Source organism: Bombina bombina, chromosome 4 (assembly GCF_027579735.1).
Source record: "Bombina bombina isolate aBomBom1 chromosome 4, aBomBom1.pri, whole genome shotgun sequence".
Classification (NCBI taxonomy): Eukaryota; Metazoa; Chordata; class Amphibia; order Anura; family Bombinatoridae; genus Bombina; species Bombina bombina.
In genome coordinates, this window is record NC_069502.1 from 1,169,633,770 (window position 1) to 1,169,655,332 (window position 21,563).

At 39.8% G+C, this 21,563-nt stretch overlaps 1 long non-coding RNA gene across 1 annotated transcript; it reads left to right on the forward strand.

Moving 5' to 3' along the window:
• The first annotated feature begins 1,966 nt into the window (after window positions 1-1,966).
• LOC128655810 (uncharacterized) lies at window positions 1,967-16,829 on the forward strand. The gene is made up of 3 exons (XR_008401913.1): window positions 1,967-2,181; window positions 8,847-9,027; window positions 16,636-16,829. It is a non-coding gene; the product is annotated as an uncharacterized LOC128655810 (long non-coding RNA).
• Window positions 16,830-21,563: the final 4,734 nt, after the last annotated feature.

Genomic DNA, 21,563 nt, shown 5'->3' on the forward strand with positions numbered 1-21,563 from the left:
TTATTGGGTGGGTTTTATTTTTAGATTAGGGTTTGGGCAATTGAAAAAAGAGCTAAATGCCCTTTTAAGGGCAATGCCCATCCAAATGCCCTTTTCAGGGCAATGGGGAGATTAGATTTTTTTAGTTAGGTTTTTATTTGGGGGGTTGGTTGTGTGGGTGGTGGGTTTTACTGTTGGGGTGGTTGTTTGTATTTTTTTTTACAGGTAAAAGAGTTGATTTCTTTGGGGCAATGCCCCGCAAAAGGCCCTTTTAAGGGCTATTGGTAGTTTAGTTTAGGCTAGGGTTTTTTTTATTTTGGGGGGGCTTTTTTATTTTGATAGGGCTATTAGATTAGGTGTAATTAGTTTAAATATCTGATAATTTCTTTTTTTATTTTGTGTAATTTAGTGTTTGTTTGTTTTTTGTAATTTAGGTAATTGTATTTAATTTAGGTAATTTATTTAATTGTAGTGTAAGGTTAGGTGTTAGTGTAACTCAGGTTAGGTTTTATTTTACAGGTAAATTTGTATGTATTTTAGCTAGGTAGCTAGTAAATAGTTAATAACTATTTACTAACTATTCTACAAAGTTAAAATAAATACAAACTTGCCTGTAAAATAAAAATAAATGCTAAGCTAGCTACAATGTAACTATTAGTTATATTGTAGCTAGCTTAGGGTTTATTTTACAGGTAAGTATTTAGTTTTAAATAGGAATTATTTAGTTATTAATAGTATGTTTTATTTAGATTTATTTTAATTATATTTAAGTTAGGGGTTGTTAAAGTTAGGTTTAGACTTAGGTTTAGGGGTTAATAAATTTAGTATAGTGGCGGAGACGTTGGGGGCGGCAGATTAGGGGTTAATAAATATAGGTAGGTGGCGGTGATGTTAGGGACGGCAGATTAGGGGTTAATAATATTTTACTAGTGTTTGCGATGCAGGAGTGCTGCGGTTTAGGGGTTAATATGTTAATTATTGTGGCGGCAATGTCCGGAGCGGCAGATTAGGGATTAATAATTTTATTTTAGTGTTTGCGATGCGGGAGGGCCTCGGTTTAGGGGTTGATAGGTAGTTTATGGGTGTTAGTGTACTTTTTTTTACTTTTTAACACTTTAGTTATGAGTTTTATGCTACAGCTTTGACTTTAGATTGCGTTACGAATCTTGCGGGATAGGCTGTACCGCTCACTTTTTGGCCTCCCAGAAAAAGATTGTAATATCGGCGCTATGGAAGTCCCATTGAAAAAAGACTTTACACAAATTGCGTAAATTAATTTGTGTTAAGGCCAAAAAAGTGTGCGGTGCCCCTAAACCTGCAAGACTCGTAATAGAAGCGGTAGTGAAAAAGCAGCGTTATGAGCCTTAACGCTGCTTTTTCACTCATATCGCAAAACTTGTAATCTAGCCTAAGTTAATTACTAAGCCACCTAACCTAACACCCCCTAAATTAACCCCAAACTACATAAAATTATAAAATACTAAATTATAATTAAAATAAAAAATCCTAAATAAATCCTAAAATTAAATTAAAATAAATTAATCTAAAATTAACAAAAATAAAAAAGTCTAGCATTACAGAAAATAATAAACAAAATTATCCCAAATAAAACAATTTAACCTAATCCCTATGAAAATAAAAAAGCCCCCCCAAAATAAAAACACCCCCTAATCTAATGCTAAACTACCAATAGCCCTTAAAAGGGCCTTTTGTAGGGCATTGCCCTAAGTTAAACAGCTCTTTTTATCTTAAAAAATACTAAGTCCCCCCTCTAACAGTAAAACCCACCACCAAACAAACCCCCAAAATAAAAAAACCTAACACTAAAAACTACCCATCCATTGCCACTATAGGGGCATTTGTATGGGCATTGCCCTTAAAAGGGCATTCAGCTCTTTTAAGAGTGCCCAATAAATCCCTAATCTAACCCCCCCAAAAAAAAAAAAAAAAATCCTAACTCTAACCCCTAACTCTAGGTACTCACTGTTCCTGATGTCCGGCGAAGAAGGTCCTGTTCCAGGTGTTAAAGTCTTATTCCAAGAGGCCGACATCTTCTTCCAAGTGGGGACCACTTCCTTCTTCATCCAAGACCAAGCCGGCGTGGAGCAGAGATAAGCGCAGAGCAGGGCCAGCGACCACGGAGCTATGGAGTGTGGAGGATCCACTTCGTATGATCGCCGCACACAGAATAGTGAATTCAAGGTACGCATTTAAATATGGCGTCCCTTGCATTCCTATTGGCTGATTTGATTCTTCAAATTCAAATCAGCCTATAGGGTGAGAGCTACTGAAATCCTATTGGCTGTTTAAATTAAATGTAAGGCCTAGCTGTAAATAAGTTCACTACTCTAGGCCATAACTGAGTAGTATGTAGTAGAAGCATGTGCATTTCGGCAATTTCGTTCTCTAAGGAATGCAGAAGAAGATCTGTGCAAATCCAGATCTTAGGGCGTTGAACTTTCACAAGAATTTGGAGTATTTTGCAGTATTTTTTTTTTTAAAGAGTTTTATTTCCTTTAATTAGATTTATTTATGGCCCATTATATTTTGAGATTACCGTTGCTTTAAAATATGTGTGTCTTTTTCAAAAATGTATTTAATTGTATGTGTAAAATATAATGAAATGTCTTTTGCTGCAAAAAGCAATAATCTATATAATCAATATACTGTTGGAATGTAAGAATGCACAAATTATTAATAAACTAACTACTTGCTGCTATTGATCAATTTAAATTGTTTCATAAATTTATCAGAGTTTCTCTGTTTTATTTGCAGACGGATATATAAATAACTAAATCTCCTGACTCATGACAATAAAAACAAATGCTGATAGCCTTTTATTACAGAATTCTCTTGAAACATTAGCCCAATACTTGTTCCCATACCTCTGTCAGCTTTAATATTACAACCTTGAGAAATGTGATTATCTATTATGGCTCATATTTTATTGCTTTTTGTGATATTTAGTGAAGTTGGCAGAATCCGAGAAGGTTCTGACCCTACTTAATAAGGACTCACAACATAGAGAGTTTCTGATTAGTTATGATTAATTGCTAGACGCTCACAAGAATAGAATACATTTGCTCAAAAATGACAAGAATGACAAGCCAAAATTAGCCTGCAGTGTAATGAAAATGCAGGAAAAAAATACAAAGCAGAGAACTATATCCAGCTACATGTCGAGAGTACTAAATCTTCTCTCATTTTCTTTTTTATTTTAGAAACATTATATACTTTGAAAGAAAGGGGAATATAAATAAATTTCCTGCATCACCTAAAAGTGGAGCGCAAAGATATTATTCTCATATTAAAGTCTAAACTAAATTCTTAACAGTCGAGCGTAAGTCTAGGGCTTGTTAACATCTGCATGTCAGATAGTGCGGGTGTGCTAAATCCTTCACATAATAGATTTCTATCGGCGCTAAGCAGAGGGTGCAGTAAAACCTTCACATTATAGACTTGTATGGGTGCTAAGCAGAGGGTCCGCTAAATATTTCACATAATAGACTTCTATGGGCGTTAAGCAGAAGATTCACTAAATCCTTCACATAATAGAATTCTATGGGCGCTAAGCAGAGGGTCCACTTAATCCTTCACATAATAGACTTCTATGGGTACTAAGCAGTGCGTGCACTAAATCCTTCACATAATAGACTTCTATGGGCGCTAAGCAGAGGGTTAACTAAATTCTTCACATAATAGACTTCTATGGGCGCTAAGCAGAGGGTTAACTAAATCTTTTACATAATAAACTTCTATGGGCGCTAAGCAGAGAGTGCACTAAATCCTTCACATAATAGGCTTCTATGGGTACTAAGCAGTGCGTGCACTAAATCCTTCACATAATAGACTTCTATGGGCGCTAAGCAGAGGGTTAACTAAATCCTTCACATAATAGGCTTCTATGGGTACTAAGCAGTGCGTGCACTAAATCCTTCACATAATAAACTTCTATGGGCGCGAAGCAGAGAGTGCACTAAATCCTTCACATAATAGGCTTCTATGGGCGCTAAGCAGAGGGTTCACTAAATCCTTCACATAATAAACTTCTATGGGCGCTAAGCAGAGGATTTGCTAAAACCTTCACATAATAGGCTTCTATGGGCACTAAGCAGAGGATTTGCTAAAACCTTCACATAATAGACTTTTATGGGCGCTAAGCAGAGGGTTCACTAAATCCTTCACATAATAAACTTCTATGGGCGCTAAGCAGAGGATTTGCTAAAAACCTTCACTTAATAGGCTTCTATGGGCACTAAGCAGAGGGTTCAATAATAAAATGGGGAAGTTCTTCATGTAGTTCTGTCCTATACTACTAATAATAATTATTATTGCACTAGAGCACAACACTTAATTCACCACTTAATAAAACCAGTGATAAAAGTGTCCCTTGCTCTATCTATAAAAGTAAAGCACAAGCTTAGCATTTTGGGAAATGTTAAGATGCTTTGGTTACATTGTTTAACTATTGAAATACCCAATTGAGCGTTATTGTGCATTATTTTTTGTGTGAGGCTGCACAAAAGATAACACACCCTGCACTATCAATTGCACACCACTTGTAATCTATCAAGAAAAGGTTAATAATGCATAGTAAAAATATATTATTTTTTTAAATGCAATGCACTTTATTTAGTTATTTTGGTTAGTTCTCCTTAAATTAACCTCTAACAATTGTAATTTCCCCACTGCCCCCAAGGAAGCAGGTTAGCATTCTGCAAGACCAGAAATCTTGACCCTGCAACACCACATACATTAATGCAAAGGCTTGTTTATATCTGTCCCTAAATGGTCACAGCAAATAATAGCAGATTAACATACTCAAGATGCTGTTGAATGAGTGTGTCCCTGCAAAAAAATTGTAGCAAAAATGTGTTATTATGCATTTTGGCTCTAGAAAAGATCCAAAAGTTTATTTGAGTCTTTTTAAGCTTCAACCACCCCAGTAAAAGACCACAACTCAAGTGATACCCAGCACCAGTATTGGTCTCTCCTAAGGGACCCAAGCCTAATCAGATCTCCCACAAGGAACTTTGGAAAGTACTTGGGAAATTAACCAATCAGGGATTTTTAAAATCACTAATTTAAAATGTTGCTTTCCACGCTCTCAGTTGGCAGCTAAGATCTTTGCAAATGGGATACTCTAAGGTACCTTTGTGTAGGGTTGACCCATGGATTATGAGGAATATGAGAGATCTTTGCATAGGAGAACTTATTCATTATAGTCTTTTGTGTGCTTGGTGGGATAATTCCTGATGTGTGGCTTTTCAAGGGTTCTTTGGTTCTAGAGTTTCCTTACACTAGAGTGCAGTTCAGAACCTCTCTGAGACCCCTTTGTAAAATACTGTAGATACCAGTGTTAAATCATCATGGCAGATGACTTCAATCCCATCATTCTGCACTGAATTTAAAGTTAATTTACGGCTGCCCTACAGCTGATACTGGAGTTTACACCAAGGTAGGTTTATTAAAAACCGAGTTACAGACAAATCATCAGCAAGAAGCTAAGACTGGATTAAGATACAGATGACAAATGGGTTTTGTGACTGCCATGGAAAGTACTCACAATATTCTTTATTTAGCTGCATGATTTCACAATAAAGCCACTTGGACAGGGGAGCCAACAATTGAACAAACAAGACAAGATCACAGTCTTGAATCTTTTATTCTTCTGAGCCTCTAAATGCTGCCAGTATTTATAGTTAACCTGTGATTAAAGGGACCTTAAACTGCTGAGTATAACTGTAGTAGAAGGGTTACTAATCACAATGTCACTGTTTTTCCTCCTGTACCTGCAGCTCTCTTTAATGTCTTTGTCTTATTTAACCCATTACAGAAGTCAGTTGGCAAAGCTCTGCATTTGTACACTGGGTGCCGCCATCTTGTAGCACGTGTATTGTTAGAAGCAGTGCAGTGATGTTACTGGCTTTTTTACAGCTGTACCTTGCACATAGGATTATCTCACACAATAGAACGCAGAACCTTTACATATTTCCAGTTATATTTTTTATAACACAGCTTAAAAGTTACATAGCAAATATAAAAAAACCAACAGGAATAATATAGAGCAATACAGCCTATGCATAAATGTACAGCTCCCGCTCTGTATTGTGCACTCTAAGCTGAAGTGCACAGTAAGGCTTCTCAAGAAGACAATAATGTGCACTGCTTCTGTCATGGGGGCCCATTTTATCAAGCTCCGAACGGAGCTTGTGGACCCGTGTTTCTGGCGAGTCTTCAGACTCGCCAGAAACAGCGTTTATGAAGCAGCGGTCTAAAGAGCGCTGCTCCATAACCCGGTCTGCCTGATGAGGCGGACAGGAAACGCAGGAAATCAACCTGATCGAGTATGATCGGGTTGATTGACACCCCCTGCTGGCGGCCGATTGGCCACGAGTCTGCAGGGGGCGGTGTTGCACCAGCAGCTGTTGTGAGCTGCTGGTGCAATGCTGAATACGGAGAGCGTATTGCTCTCTGCATTCAGCGAGGTCTTGAGGACCTGATCCGCACTGTCGGATCAGGTCCGCAAGACCTTTGATAAATAGGCCCCATAGTATGTATGAATACTTAAAGGGACAGTCTACTCCAGAATTGTTGTTGTTTATATCTAAGCCTCTGCAGAATGCCCCCTTATCTCAGTTCTTTTGACAGACTTGCATTTTAGCCAGTCAGTGCTAAATAACTCCAAAGGAGGGAGCACAATGTTATCTTTATGACAATCATGAACTAGTACTCCCTGTGAAAAACTGTCAAATGCACTGAGATAAGAGGCAGTTTTCTATGGTTTAAAAATCAGTTTGAGCCTACCTAGGTTTAGCCTTCAACATAGAATACAAAGAGAACAAAGAAAATGTTATAATAAAAGTAAATTAGAAAGTTGTTTAAACTTTCATGCCCTATCGGAATAATGAAAGTTTAATTTTGACTAGACTGTCCCTTTAAACTCCAAGATGGCGGCTCCCAGTGTGAAGATGCACTTTCATTAACCAGCATTTGTAAAGGTTTAAAATTAAAGAACGGCTTTGAAGAGAGCAGACACAAGAGGAAAAACTATAGCATAGTGAGTAGTAACCAAAGTAAAGTGGTTGTGCCCACCAGTTTAACATCCCTTTAAAATCCTTTTGATGAACTTCTCCCAATATAAATATGGTGATATTTCTGGTACTACTTATATAGATATCCATGCATGTAAAATACTGTGGGGATTTTTATTGGTAGTCTTTATGAGCACACTAAGACAGCGAAAGGAACAGCATGGGACTGTAGCAACCTAAGGGTTAAGGCTTGAATGAGTGAGATAGGAGAAGAGGGCTGGGTGTAGAAGCTAGTGCAACATTGGTGCAAGTGTAGGGAGGGGTCCCTGACCTTACCTTAAAAAGAGCTGCACGTAGCTTCCTGTCCCTCTTTCTCCTTGGATCCTGAAGCAGAGACCCCTTTTCTATGCTTTGAAAATCTTAGGCCTTGTCCAATCCAACATAATGCATTGTTCTAGAAGATCTGTCTTGCCTTCAGTACGGTTCCAGGAGCTGCAAGGAAAAAGCAAGATAAGCAGATAAGTAACCTGGAAATAGATGATGATAGTGAGGATACTATTGCACCTACACAGTATACACATAGCAAGACAACTACTACAAACCCCCATGCACCCCTTGGCCTAACTCAGCCACCTCCTGCCACTGACATGAGCAGTGTGTCTGTCCCTCTTGATACCAGCTTACCTGGCATTGTCCCTCAGTTTCCAGTTAACCAGATAATAGCAACAATTCCCATATCCATGGCCAGTTCTGTCATTGGTGGTTCAGGGGACACAAGGCCTTCAGGGCCGTCAGGGCCTTCAGGCATGGGGACCAAATCATTGGTTCAATTCCCCTTCCTCCCTCTTCTAACCTCTTACCTGCATCTTCTGTCACATCCTTGTTTGCTGCCGTCCCTCCGATTGCCGCATCTGCTGTTTCTTCTTTTCTAGCGTCCATTGGGGCTGCTATGGCTCCATCTTCTGCTCTTCTGTCTTCCTCCATTCTGGTTGGCCGAATCGCGGTACCGGAAGTCGTCACCGGAAGTCCCGCCCCTTCCGGTGACGTCATCAATCCCCATTTGCAATGCAGCATCGGAACCACGCGGCTGGGTCCTCAGGAGCTCGTAAGAGGTGAGCGCCATGAGAGGACACCGGCAGTGGTAGGATTGGCGCAAATAGGGTCGGGCAGTCAGCAGGCTTTGGGCTCAATCCAGCAGGGGACACAACCAGCAAGCATAAGTGTTAGAGGTAGGCCAGCTGGGGGCGGAGCTATCCAGAAGGGACAATTGGGCCGCAAAAATGTTTCATGGAAGCCACATTGGACCCAAGCAAGGGGAGCTTACAGGGGCATTGTCCGATCACAAAGTGGGACTCATTCTGCTGCAATCACGGTAGTTGGCAGAGGTCACAATAAAAGAGCTGCCAGTAGTAATAAGACAAGCTCTTCCATCTCTGATTCTATAAACCCTAACACGGGTAGTAATGTGAGTAGAAAAAAACAAATTGAATGTTGCCGGCAATACTGCAAGTATGAATGTTTTTCCTTTGGCGCACACACATACTAATTCTGGCGCAAATGATAGTGTCAATGATGTGGTTCCGGATACAAGGCAGTGTGAATGCTCCTGTAGGGAATCTCGCAAATAGGGCAAATATAATTAGCATGCATACGCTGCAGGATACTAACACCAGCCAGGTTTTAGAGAGTGCATCACAGCTAGGGCAATATAGTGCTGTTAATTCAGCTACTGAATCCCAAGTAGGGCATGTTGCTAGTCAGGATATACAAACAAATGCAAATCCTCCCATTTCCCGTATTCGCAGTGCTTGCAAATTATTTTCTTTTTTGCAGGGCGTCATTCAGCCAGAAGACTCCTTTCCAGTCATGGCTACAGCACCTGAACTGTCTGCAGCACCTAGCACCTCAGCCCAGATGTCTTCTCCTGCGGTGCCTATTTCCCAGGTCACAGACGCTTCTCCAGTTTGAGCGGCTTCGGAGTTAGCAAGGCAGGAACCCCCTTTGACAGCTGCTGGTGAGTCACATGCTTTTACACATGTTAGAACTGACTCTGCTGATTCCTCACTGTCCGAATCTGATTTGGATAGTGACACTTCTTTGGGTTTAAAGGGGCAGGGATAAAAACGTATGTATAGCATGGTAACAACAAATGTGGCAGGAGTTGCAGTCAGGAGCCTTTAGACAGTCCGCCCCTGTCCCATCCTCAGTAACTCCGGTAGTCGATCAGTTAACCCCTGCGAATACCCTTGTGTAGCGTCTCCCCCATTAGTGCTATCCCTGAGCGCAAGGTGTCCTTGCACGGGGATACCATCCCCACTTACATGCCGTCACTTCATGCCCATTTGTATGCCAAAACTATTCGGAAAATTCAGCAAGGGAAATATGTAAATGTATTCAAATTATCTCCTGAATCTTACAAGCAGAAGATGAAGAGTCCTGATGGCACAGGTTCAAAAAGGTTTAAACGCCCAGAGACATTCGAGGAATGGCTTATTTGCTTTAGAGTCTTTGCCACATGTTACTTAGAGAAGTACCCCAGTCAGAATCATGCAGTATTAAAATACACAGATTCTATTCAGAGGAAGTTCAGTGATGGAGCCTGGAGTGATTACGATTCAGAATTCAGGCGTAAGATGGCTGGGAATCGAGTCCTTACATTTGACTGCACAGACACTCATCTGTGGCAACGCCTTGGTCCTCAAAGTTCTGCTCCCTCTCAGTCCTTTCGTAACCAAAAAGATAAGCATAGAAATAACTCATGCTGGGCATTCCAAGAGAACAGGTGTGATAAGGGAGGTGCCTGTAGTTATAGACATACTTGCAAGTTATGCAGTGGCCCCCACCCAGGGTGTGATTGCAGGAAAAAAGAGAGTGCGAATAATAGGCCCCAACCCAGAAACACTACTGTCCAGAAAGACTCCCTCTCCAGTGAGGGTGCACGCCCTTGAACCTTGGCTGCGTCTTTACCCTGACCGCCAGGCTGCTGATTAGCTCTTGGACAGTTTTTCACATGGTTTTCAGATACCTGTATCTTCAAGAATCAGGGGTTCAGATAACTACCCTAACCTGCATTCAGTGTACCAATACCCTCAGGTAGTAAAAGACAAGTTAGCAAAAGAATTGAACCTGGGGCATATGATTGGCCCCTTTCCCCATCCCCCATTTGGCAACTTTATTGTGTCACCTCTAGGAGTAGTCCCTAAGAAGGAGCCAGGGAAATTTTGCCTAATACAGCACCTCTCCTATCCCAAGGGAAGTTCAGTGAATGATGCCAATAATCCTGGGCTTAGCTCCGTGCGCTATCAATCTTTCGATAGCGCGCTGGAGCTAGTTAAGGGAGCTGGGAGAGGTGCTCTGTTGGCAAAATCGGATATTGAATCTGCTTTTCGCTTGTTGCCCCTACACTCTTCAGCCTTTCCACTTGTATGGGATGTAAGTTTGATGTTGGTTTCTACGTGGATCGCTGCCTTCCTATGGGTTGTGCCATTTCTTGTGCACTATTCGAGAAGTTCAGCACTTTTCTACATTGGGCAGTGGCCCGTATGGTTGGCAGGGATCCCGTAGCACACTACTTAGATGATTTCTTGATAGTGGGTCAGGAGGGGTCAAATGACTGTTTAGGTGTGATGAATGCAATGCATAGGCTCATGTCCCACTTTGGTGTTCCCCTCGCGGAGGAAAAATCGCAAGGTCCTTGCACCTGTTTAACTTTTTTGGGTATTGAAATTGATACCGTAAACATGATATGCAGGCTTCCTTTAGATAAGGTGCAGGGTATGCTGGAGGCAGTTCAAGCAGCTGTTTCGTCTAAATGCATTAACTTAAAGCAATTGCAGTCCCTCCTTGGTCTTCTTAACTTTGCCTGCAGAGTTATTCCTATGGGGAGGGTTTTTAATCTTAGGTTGGAAAGTAAACTTTGTGGAAGGGTTAACCCATCAGAAAAAATTTACATCTCACGGGGCATGGTAGCTGACCTAAAAGTCTGGGAATCTTTTCTAAAGAACTTGAATGGCACTCTTTTTTGGTGCTCTGCTCCTATCTCTAGCCAGCTTTTATACCTTTTTACTGACGCGGCTGGGTCTCGGGGTTATGGGGCATATTTTCAGGGGGCGTGGAGTGCGGGCCCTTGGCCTACAGATTGGAGGGATAGAGGGTTAACTTGCAATCTCACGCTCCTTGAACTTTTTCCCATAGTCTAGGCCGCTGAGCTCGGAAGAAAGCAATTTGCAAACAGAACGGTTGTCTTCTGGACGAATAACCTGAGTGTCGTGCATGCAGTTAATGGCTTGTCGGCCACCTCAGGCGCAGTAGTTTGCTTGTTACGGCACTTGGTGTTACGCTGTCTAGAACTTAACATTCAGTTTCAGTCTCAGCATGTTCCCGGTGTGAATAATGTAATTGCTGACGCGCTATTGAGGTTTGATTGGGTGACATTTAAGCGCCTTGTGCCCCATGCTGCTAGAGTGGGCTTACCCTGTCCCGGTTTCCTTTGGCAGCTTCTAAACCCTGGATATCCCTACTCCCTTTAGTACGCGCATCTCTAGTCCCATCCACTTGGCACTCTTATGTGAGGTTGTGGAAGGAATAGGACATGTTTTGTCAGGACAGGAAGGTGGAAGCAGCTGAGGCATCGCAAGTCACCTTGTTTGATTGGCTGGTGAGTCTGTAGAATGATGGTGCCAAGCAGGGTGCCATTCATTCTCGCCTGGCAGCTTTAAGCTTTTTCTACCGCACACTTTCCCTACCCGATCCTACTAACTCTTTCTTTGTTTGAAAAGTGGTAAAGGGCTGGGGTCATTCTCAACTGCAGCCAAAAGATGTTAGGGAGCCAATCACCCACGACCGCTTGCAGAAGTTGGTTAGTGCTTTAGAAGCCGTATGCTTTTCTCCATATGAAATTCTTTTGTTTTGCACAGCTTCTGTACTGGCATATTCCGCAGCTCTTTGTATAGGTGAATTAGTGTCCCCTTCTAAGCAGCATGCCAACAGAGGTGTCCAGCTCCATCATATCAAAGTATCCCCGTCATTAGTGATTATTGCTTTTTAACCCCTGGTCTGAATATTCATAAGGCGGAGGGCAGCTGTTGTCCTTCCTGTGCTATTAGTTAATCAGTTCTTAGAAATCTGCCCCAAGGTTTCAGGTTCTTTCCTCGTACATGAGGATGGTACATCGTTATCCCAGTATCAGTTCCGGAGGGTCCTGGCTCGAACGGCTCCTCTGGCCGGCCTTGATCCTTCGAAAAATTGCTCCACACTCCTTACGCATAGGCGCAGCGACAAATGCGGCTCTGTCAGGTGCTTTAATTGACTCAATCAAGTGCTTAGGCAGGTGGCGCTCTACCAAATATAAAGGATATGTTCGCCCAATCGTTTAACGTTGTTTGTTACCTGGTTCAGTTACTAACATTGTTTGTTTTTTCAGGAGTACAATCAGGCGCTAGGCAGATATGGATCGTGTGGCACTCGTATGTGCATTGGGCGTCAATTCGTTCCCTATCCCTTCCTGAGTGCCAAAACCTTGGGTTCCCCTCTTCCAGAGCATCAGTTAGGTAGTTAGGTGAGAGGGGGATGTGTTGGACTAGACTCCCCTCCCTTTTACCTGAGGCCCTGGTACGTTGGGGTAAACCTCATATTGTCATTTTGCATTTAGGGGGCAATGACTTAGGTTCCCTCCCGGTCCTGCAGCTTATAAAAATGCAGGCTGTTATTAGCTGGATCAGGACCCGTATTCCAAATGTTATTCTGGGCTGGTCTAATGTCATTCCAAGACTAGAATGGAGGCACATGTCATCCCATAGTGCAGCGTACAGGGTAAGGAAGAAAATCAATTCCACCATCAGTAGAACCGTCACAGAGCAGGGAGGTTTCGTGGTCAAACATAATGCCTTAACGGCCGACAAATCAGAATATTACAGAAGACATAGGGTTCATTTACAGAATGTAGCCTTGGATATATTTATTCAGGATATTCGTAGGTCTCTTGTTCCCTTCCTGTAAGTTAGGTTGTGGTGTATGGTGGCGGCAAGTATATCATCTGAGATGCTATCTTGTGGCGGGAGGTAGCAGCCCTGTTGCGTGGAGAGGGTGTACGGGGGGAGTGATGACCAATCTAAAAGATGGGAGGGGCGGATAGCTTTTAGGTGCACATGAGGTGCCCCTTCCTCCACCTCGTGGGTGGGTCACGTGATCTCACCAACCCCTTAGTAGAATCTCCGTTGAGCAGAGGGAACCCTCCCTCTGCTGCAGTTTCCATTTTTGGCCGCTGACCTCCAGTAGCGCTGGGTTAGTTAGCTCTTGCTTGCCGCCATCTTAGACTTGTCGGTTCTATAGTTATGTTTATTAATATTTAACAAAATTTTTTAACCTATGATGGTTTAAAATGTCTCATAAAGAAGTTGTGTCTTTATTTATTATTATAGTTATACCTATTTAGGAGATACGTTTATGTATATGTTATTATTCCCTCTCTGCTGGTAATGAGTGGTAAGCCTTTAACTTTAAGCCTTTAATTGGATATTTTTTATTTTCTTTCTTAAGGCTAAGGGAAGCCAGTGGAGGTGTTGGCAAAGCATTAAAGGGACAGTCAACACCAGAATTTTTGTTGTTTTAAAAGATAGATAATCTCTTAATTACCCATTCCCCAGTTTTGCATAACCAAAACAATTATAATAATACACATTTTACCTCTGTAATTACCTTGTAGCTAAGCTTCTGCTGAGAAATTAGCATATGAAACTCCTAGGTTTAGCTTTCAACTAAGAATACCAAGCGAACAAAGCAAAAATGGTGATAACAGTAAATTGGAAAGTTGTTTAAAATTACATGCCCTATTTGAACCATGAAAGTTTTTTTTTTGGACTTGACTGTCCCTTTAACTAAGATTTGTCACTTTAAAAGGACATTAAACTCAAAATGTAATTCTATAAAAAAATGTTTAATTTTGAGCATTAACACAAACTAAGTAATATACTTATTTTGCTTGTTTTTCCTGAAATACTTTTATCACTGCCTTAGAGTAAATCCTGCAGGATTCAGAGCCTTTACACTAAATCTATTTACACACAATGTAAAAGCAATGTTTGCTTTTGTTTTCAGACAAGTATTTAAAAAAAATGTACTTTGTTGAATTCATCAGAATTATATTAAACAAGCAGTCCCTTTAATTAATCAATGAACAAAGAACGGATTCAACAACAAACATTTGATCGTTCATTCATTAATTAATTAATTTATTAAAGGGACAGTCTACACTAGAAATTTTTATTGTTTTAAAAGAGAGATAATCCCTTTATAACCCATTCCCCTGTTTTGCATAACCAACACAGTTATATTAATACACATTTTACCTCTGTAATGACCTTGTATCTAAGCCTCTGCAAACTGCCCCCTTATTTCAGTTCTTTTGACAGACTTGCATTTTAGCCAATCAGAGCTGGCTAATAGGAGATTCACGTGCATAAGTAAAGTGTTTTCTATATGACACACATGAACTAACACCCTCTAGCAGTGAAAACGGTCAAAATGCATTTAGCTTAGAGACGGCCTTCTAGGTCTAAGAAATTAGCATATGAACCTCCTATGTTTAAATTTTAAGAGAACAAAGCTAAATTGTTGATAACAGTAAATTAGAAAATTGTTTAAAATTGCATGCCCTATCTGAATCATGAAAGTTTATTTTGGTCTAGACTGTCCCTTTAAACCATTACTCTGCTGTCAGAAAAGCCTTCACATTTATTTTATCCAATAATGATCCAGCAATAACCTTGTTGGTTGATTGATTCCTGTGTCAGCCAATAAGTATGTAAGCTTCACTTTCTTTGTTTATCCAAGCTGAAAAACACGGTAAAGGTCGCTGCCTGTAAGTTTTCTTTCATTTAATGCTCAGTCCGCTTGCTGCTTGCTTGGGCCTCGCTTCCATTGAGTCGTAATTCAGTTTGCGTGCACTCGCAAACCGATAAATATGCTGTCGGAAGCAATATCGTTTATCGACTGTTTCCAATGGCGCGTTATACTTCGCGTCCCATAGAAAGTAATAGAAGCCGTTAATCGATCAATTATACCAGGTTTCCAATGAAAGCGCTAACCGTTAATACATTGTCGGAGGCTGTCGATACATTGAGATATATTACCCCCAGCTCAACTAGGTGTAAAAGAGGAAAATTGTGCTTTTTGAGACCTATTTTCTATTGAAATTATAAAACTTGCAAATAATGCAAGTGTTTTAATGTAGAAATAAATTGTTATAAGTAATATTTATTGTTGTCTCATGTATAGAAATAGTTGAACTTATATTCTAATAGAAATATCAGTATATATTTAAATATAATAATATATGCAAGAACATATCTACAGAATGCAAACTAGACCTATGCCTAGGGCAGCAAGAAATATTACTTATATTTATGAAGTGTTAAATATAATTATATTAGAAAATAGTATTTGATTATTAAAAATATGGATGTGTTTTTTTATTTTTCTTGAGAGGCGATCACAGGTAAGAAGCACGGACGTTAAACATAAATTCTATAGCGTAAGGTCGGGTTACCTTAGCAACTAATTGATTTTCAAGAAATCCGACGTCAGATGGAAGCGTTAACACAACGTTAACTTACAGCTACACGAAAAGAGCGACTGCGCGCAACACGCTAATCTTTTCAATGGAAACCTGGTACTAAAATGCAGCTGTAAATTACTTTTAGCTGTCGGCCGCTTCGGTAGCTTACGGCTCCATTTTTAACGACTCAATGGAAGCGAGGCCTTAGTTTGCCAATGCCATTATACATACACAATAACAAACAGAGAAAGAGTGCGGCCAGAAAAACATAGGAAAGAGAGAGTGGGAAGCAACATAAGACAGAGAAGAGAGGATACTAAAGACGAAAAAGAGCTACAAATATTTACCCTGATTACTTTATTTAAGCTTTATCTATGGTCAGGCTGTTCCTCTACTTCCCTGAAGACATTCCCTATTGGAAACTAACAGATCAACCTATTTTGTTAAGGCACAGATAAGGTTATCAAAATGTGACATAATATGAGTGATTCTCGGACCACACTAAAGAATTTTGATTCTATAAAGAATGATATGTCCAAAACTATTATTTTGTCCATGCAATGTCTAATAAGCATATATAAAGTGAGTCATACAAAGGAATCAGCAGCACTTAAACATGTCAAACATTTATTTGCCTTAAAAATGTGAAATAGTTTAGTTTAAATAGAATGCTATATGCACCCCTTTCTACTTTTCTTGTAGGACAATTGGTACAGGATACTGATATATAAGATAGTATAATATCTAGGAGATAGCGGTTACAACTCTGTCTATAATTAACAGTCCTTATATTTAGGTGTTAACCCACCATAGATTAGGTATTGCTATCATATGGATCCCAGAATTAGAGACCCCTCTGACGTAGGTATACAGTAACGGTTGCTGTGACAACCGACGCACCTGCGCAGTGGCAATGTCTAATATACCAGAATGGTTGTTTAGCTTAAGGATCTAACATACAAGGTTATTTTCTGATGTTGTTCATGCTTACAATTGCATTGATATAAGTAATAATGGACTGAAGATGATTACAAGTGTGAATAACATGTTTTTGTTCCATTTTCGTAGGTAAACTATATTGGTTACTATGACAACCGGCAGACCTGCGCAGTGTGTAATGCAGGATGTCGGGGACACTTCCGGTCGCTACGTGGTGATGGTGGTGTATAAAATGCATTCTATTTTGTAATGTTTTTAATGGTCTGAGGACGGAGCTAACTACCCCGAAACGTCACTAAATTAATAAAGTATCTTATTTAAGACCCGGCGAGTGCGCTCCTACTTTGAACTTTGTTATATATATATATATATATATATATATATATATATATATATATATATATATATATATATATATATAGTGTATGTATATATATACTATGTATATATATATATATATATATATATATATATATATACACATATATATTAATGTACGCTCAAATATGTTATGGACTATATTACTGATCACACACCTACTTCAAAATTTAAAGTAAATAAAATGTCTTGGCTTAAGCATCAGACATCTAAAAAAAAAAATTGGCATAACATTTGCTGGCACACAGCATGGTACTAAAAATAGCATTTTCATTCCTGAATTGTCTGCCAAGCTATTTCTTATTGCATGGATGGTTTCTCTGGTTTTGTCTGTGTCATGTCTGTATTCATTTCAAGCAGAATATGCTCAAGTAAGCTGGCACAGTCCTTTCTGTCTGCAGTCTCTGTGTTGTTTGTTTCAGATAATAATCAGGAAGACACAGCCACCAGCTGCAACTATTTATTTGCTACTGCCAGAGAAATTACTCTCTCTCTCTCAAGCCTCTGATAAATCACAGTTACTGTGTGGCTTTCCAGCACAAATTATTATATAAACTAGCATGGTGTTTATTTGTTATTTTTTGTTTGAGGTACCCATCACCCTCATCAAACTGGAGCCATTAGAAATGTGAAAATGCAAACCAATAACTAAAATCACAACACTTTGCAAACACTTGCAAAACGGTTTATGTAAATGTTTGTAAAATGTTCCCATGTCTGTGTTGCTAGAAGGTGCATCCAGGGGCTGGCTATGGTCATTTTGGAATGTTCTAGAGCAGTGGTTTTAAAAGCGGGTAGTACTACTCCCTGGGAGCTGGTGGGATTATCATTGTGCATTGTGAGATAAACAGTCTAAATTCTTTGAGGGGCCTCACTGTACTGACAAGACAGCTTAGATTGTTTCTCTAGAGCAGAGAGCTTTAATTCATCAGGCCTTTTATGTTAAATATTTTACCACTATTTCTAGTGTTCTTTTATGATAGTTCAGGTTTATTAGCAGCCACTTGTACAAAAGACTTGTATGCTGGCAGAGCAGACGGGCTTTATCAGAGCTCCGGCATAAAACACCGGATAAAGAGTGTCTGCAGCGATATAAAGTACGCCAATTATTACACCTACACCAGGCAAGTGAAGGGGAGACCCCAGAAAACATTTTTGGGCTTAGTTTTGAACGAGGAAGTGGAACCGGAGGCAGGCCGACCGGGAGAACCGGAGGAATTGGTAGGAAAGTCCGAGGCTACATCGGCACTCGCACAGCATAACAACAGATCATTTTAAAGAGCAGTGGATCATTTCTCAGCCGAGCAACACTCTGCCAGAAATTTGGAGAACCAAGTATTGACTATCATCTGATACAGAAGGGACATTATCCGGATTAGGCCGCAGTTTGGAAAAGTTCAGGTGAAAAGGCAGTAAGTGTTACTTTATAATCAGCCTACATAAGCATATAATCCTCCCTGATAAACATCCTAAAATCAAAGTTTCCTACAGCATATTTGCATAGCTTTGATATCAATATAAAAGACCCAGAACTCATTTTACTCTATACAGCAAGTGAAAGGCCTAGAAATAACAGAACTCCACGTGGGTGCTCTATTTGATATATATGCTTAAGTAACTGAATGCAAGCCTCACTGGAGACATAAATGTGAGAGTGATAATCAACAAATAGGGGATTCATTGGATTGACGAACTACACACCTCTCAGAGGTCTTGTGACATTAGAACCAGGATCCCCTATATATCAGAACTTTAAATGTGGTATTATATTTTTGCAATGCAAGCAGTAAAAATAATATGTTAATGCTGAAGCAATAATGGTCAACCTGGAATAACTGCTAACAGTGATATAAAGATAGAATCATCAGCAATGTTACTATAGAGCGAATGTACTGATATTGTGTCCCCTCATCAATTAAGCAGTCTGAATTATATAGTCTCAGAATTGTGTGAGAAATAACTGTCATAGTCTCTTGATAAGGCGCTAGCAGCTACAATCAAGATGAAAAGCAGAAACCAATCTGTAAAAGAATGTCTTTCTAAATCTCAATGGAAATTAAAAACACTAGAGAAATCTACTCAGATAAAATCCTTTTTTCATGAGGAGTTAAAAACAGCCCTGCATGATCTTAAGCAAGATATCAGAGAGATTGGAGGCAGGACAACAGAGATTGAAAACAGATTAGAAGATATTTCGGAAGAAATTCCACAAATCGAGCATACACTGCTAGATCACTCCATCTACATAAAAAAGCTTGAAGATCAAGTTGAAGATCTGGAGAATAGATCTAGACAGTCTAACCTTTGCATTAGAAATCTACCGGAGGACTATAAAAACGTACAGGCTGATATAACTGAGATTTTCCACCAACTCATCCCAGACACAGAGCCCACAATGTTAATTTTGGACAGAGTGCATAGGGCTTTAACCAAGCCCACTCAATCCAAAACAAGAGATATTATTGTTAAGCTACACTATTTCCACATCAAGGAATTAATTATCCAAGCAGCCAGATAGGCTCGCACCATCACATATGAGGGCCACAATATCCAGATATTCACGGATCTATCGCCAATAACACTGAGGAGGCACAGGGAGTTAAGACCAGTGGTCACGGCTCTTATAAAAGAAAATATAAGATATCGCTGGAACTTCCCATTTAAGTTGATCTTCACTCATAATAACATCTCTTATTCTCGCTCTACATTGGAAGAAGGACTGATGCTCCTAACCAAATTGGAGATCCAAGTTGCTGAAGAAGAGCCACGGACCATTCATAAATCAGCAAGAAAGCCGATACAGAGAGTCTGGACGACAGTAAGCAAGAGTGGCAAACCCAAAAAAGTGAAAACCTCCTCAAATAAGGAAGATGAAGACATCGACCCTCCAGCGGAGTCCCTTACAGTACCATGATTCATCGCTAATTAGCTATTGAGACTCATTATACCGCAAGATGTGGAGGAGGGCAGGAGGACTTGCCCTATGGATCACAGGGAGGATGCTGGAGGCAGACTATAAGACTGATGGCACCTGAACTTTCTTATTCGCAATTATGAAGAGGACTGTATGTAACATTATTATATGAGAGTCCAGGGTCCATGGAAGCCCTCTCCTCTTTGCTCTTCATCTACATCTCCTACTTCCCTTTCCTCTCTACTTCTTGCCTTAATTCTTTCTATCCTTTTCTCTAACGCTAAGTTATCTAGCTTTGCTGACAGTATTTAGATGTTAACTATCCATTTGAGTTTAGGTCATTGAAAAAATTCTGTAAGTTCCAGAGTTGACCTAAGTTATGATATTTGTTTTGTTAAGGATGCACAATGCTGCGTTAAGTTGTAAGTATTTATTTTGTTTTTATTTAAGGTTATATACAGTCTCAAATGCTCACACAATACTGATATATAAAACATGGACACATAGAATTGTCTATAGACACAAATGGGGCTATGTTAGCAAATACACGGGAAAAAAGTTATGCATATTAAATTAATAACTCATAATGTAAGAGGGTTAAACTCCAACATAAAAAGGAAAAAAGCAATCTCAGATTATAAATCCCAAAGTGCCCATATAATAATGTTACAAGAGACACGCTTTGTTTCAGAAACCACACCTAAGTACTGGGATAAGAACTATAAGTTGCAGTTTCATGCACTTAATGCTAAAAAAAAAATGTGGGGTGTCCATCCTATTACATGCGTCCTTGAATTTCAAGAATGGGGAACTTCTTAAAGATAAGGAAGGGAGACTTTTAATTGTAAAGGGAACAATACACAATACTCCAGTAATTCTGGTTAATGTCTATGCACCTAATGATAACCAAGGCCCATTCTTGAGTAGGTTAAGTAGGCTTTTATCGAGCTGGAAAAAAGTAAGATCATCATAGGGGGGGACTTTAATTTGACGCTAAACGATGACTTAGACAGAACCTCACAGTTGACATGCAGAAAAAGACGGACAACCCCAGCACAACAGCTGCTCAGAGACCTTCTCCTAGACTATAATCTTATCGACAGCTGGAGAGCATTTAATAAAGGAGTTAAGGATTACACCTTTTACTCCCCAGTCTATGGTTCATACTCCATAATAGACCTAATTTTGGTTAGTCAGATACTTCTACCGCTAATAAAGTCAGCTTCCATACTTAATAGTGCCTGGTCAGATCATGACATGGTGGTGGTGGAGTTTGAGGGGATGGTTAATATGCATAGAACTAGGTCATGGTCTCTACACCCGAGCATGCTCCAAAATGACATTCTAGTTAAAAAAAATACAGAAACACATCAGCGAGTTTACAGCTATAAACGAAGGGACCACATCCAACCCAAACTTTGTTTGGAGTGCACTTAAAGCTTCACTACGAGGAATGCTGATAGAGGAGGCAAGCAGAATTAGAAATGCACACAATGCCACTATAGAAACACTAAGGAAATTGAGATAATAAGAGAACAATTAGCTAAAAAAAACAAAATAAACTAGTGAAACTATTAAATAGCAAAAATGAAGAATTAAATCAACTATTAGACAGAAAGGCGATCCAATCACTTAAATTAATGGACACCAGATACTATATTTATGGCAATAAGCCAGATAAGATGCTGGCAAACAAGCTAAAAGAAATCACTAGGGCATCCACTATACCTCAGATTCAAGGGGCTAATGGCCGAGTAACTAATGA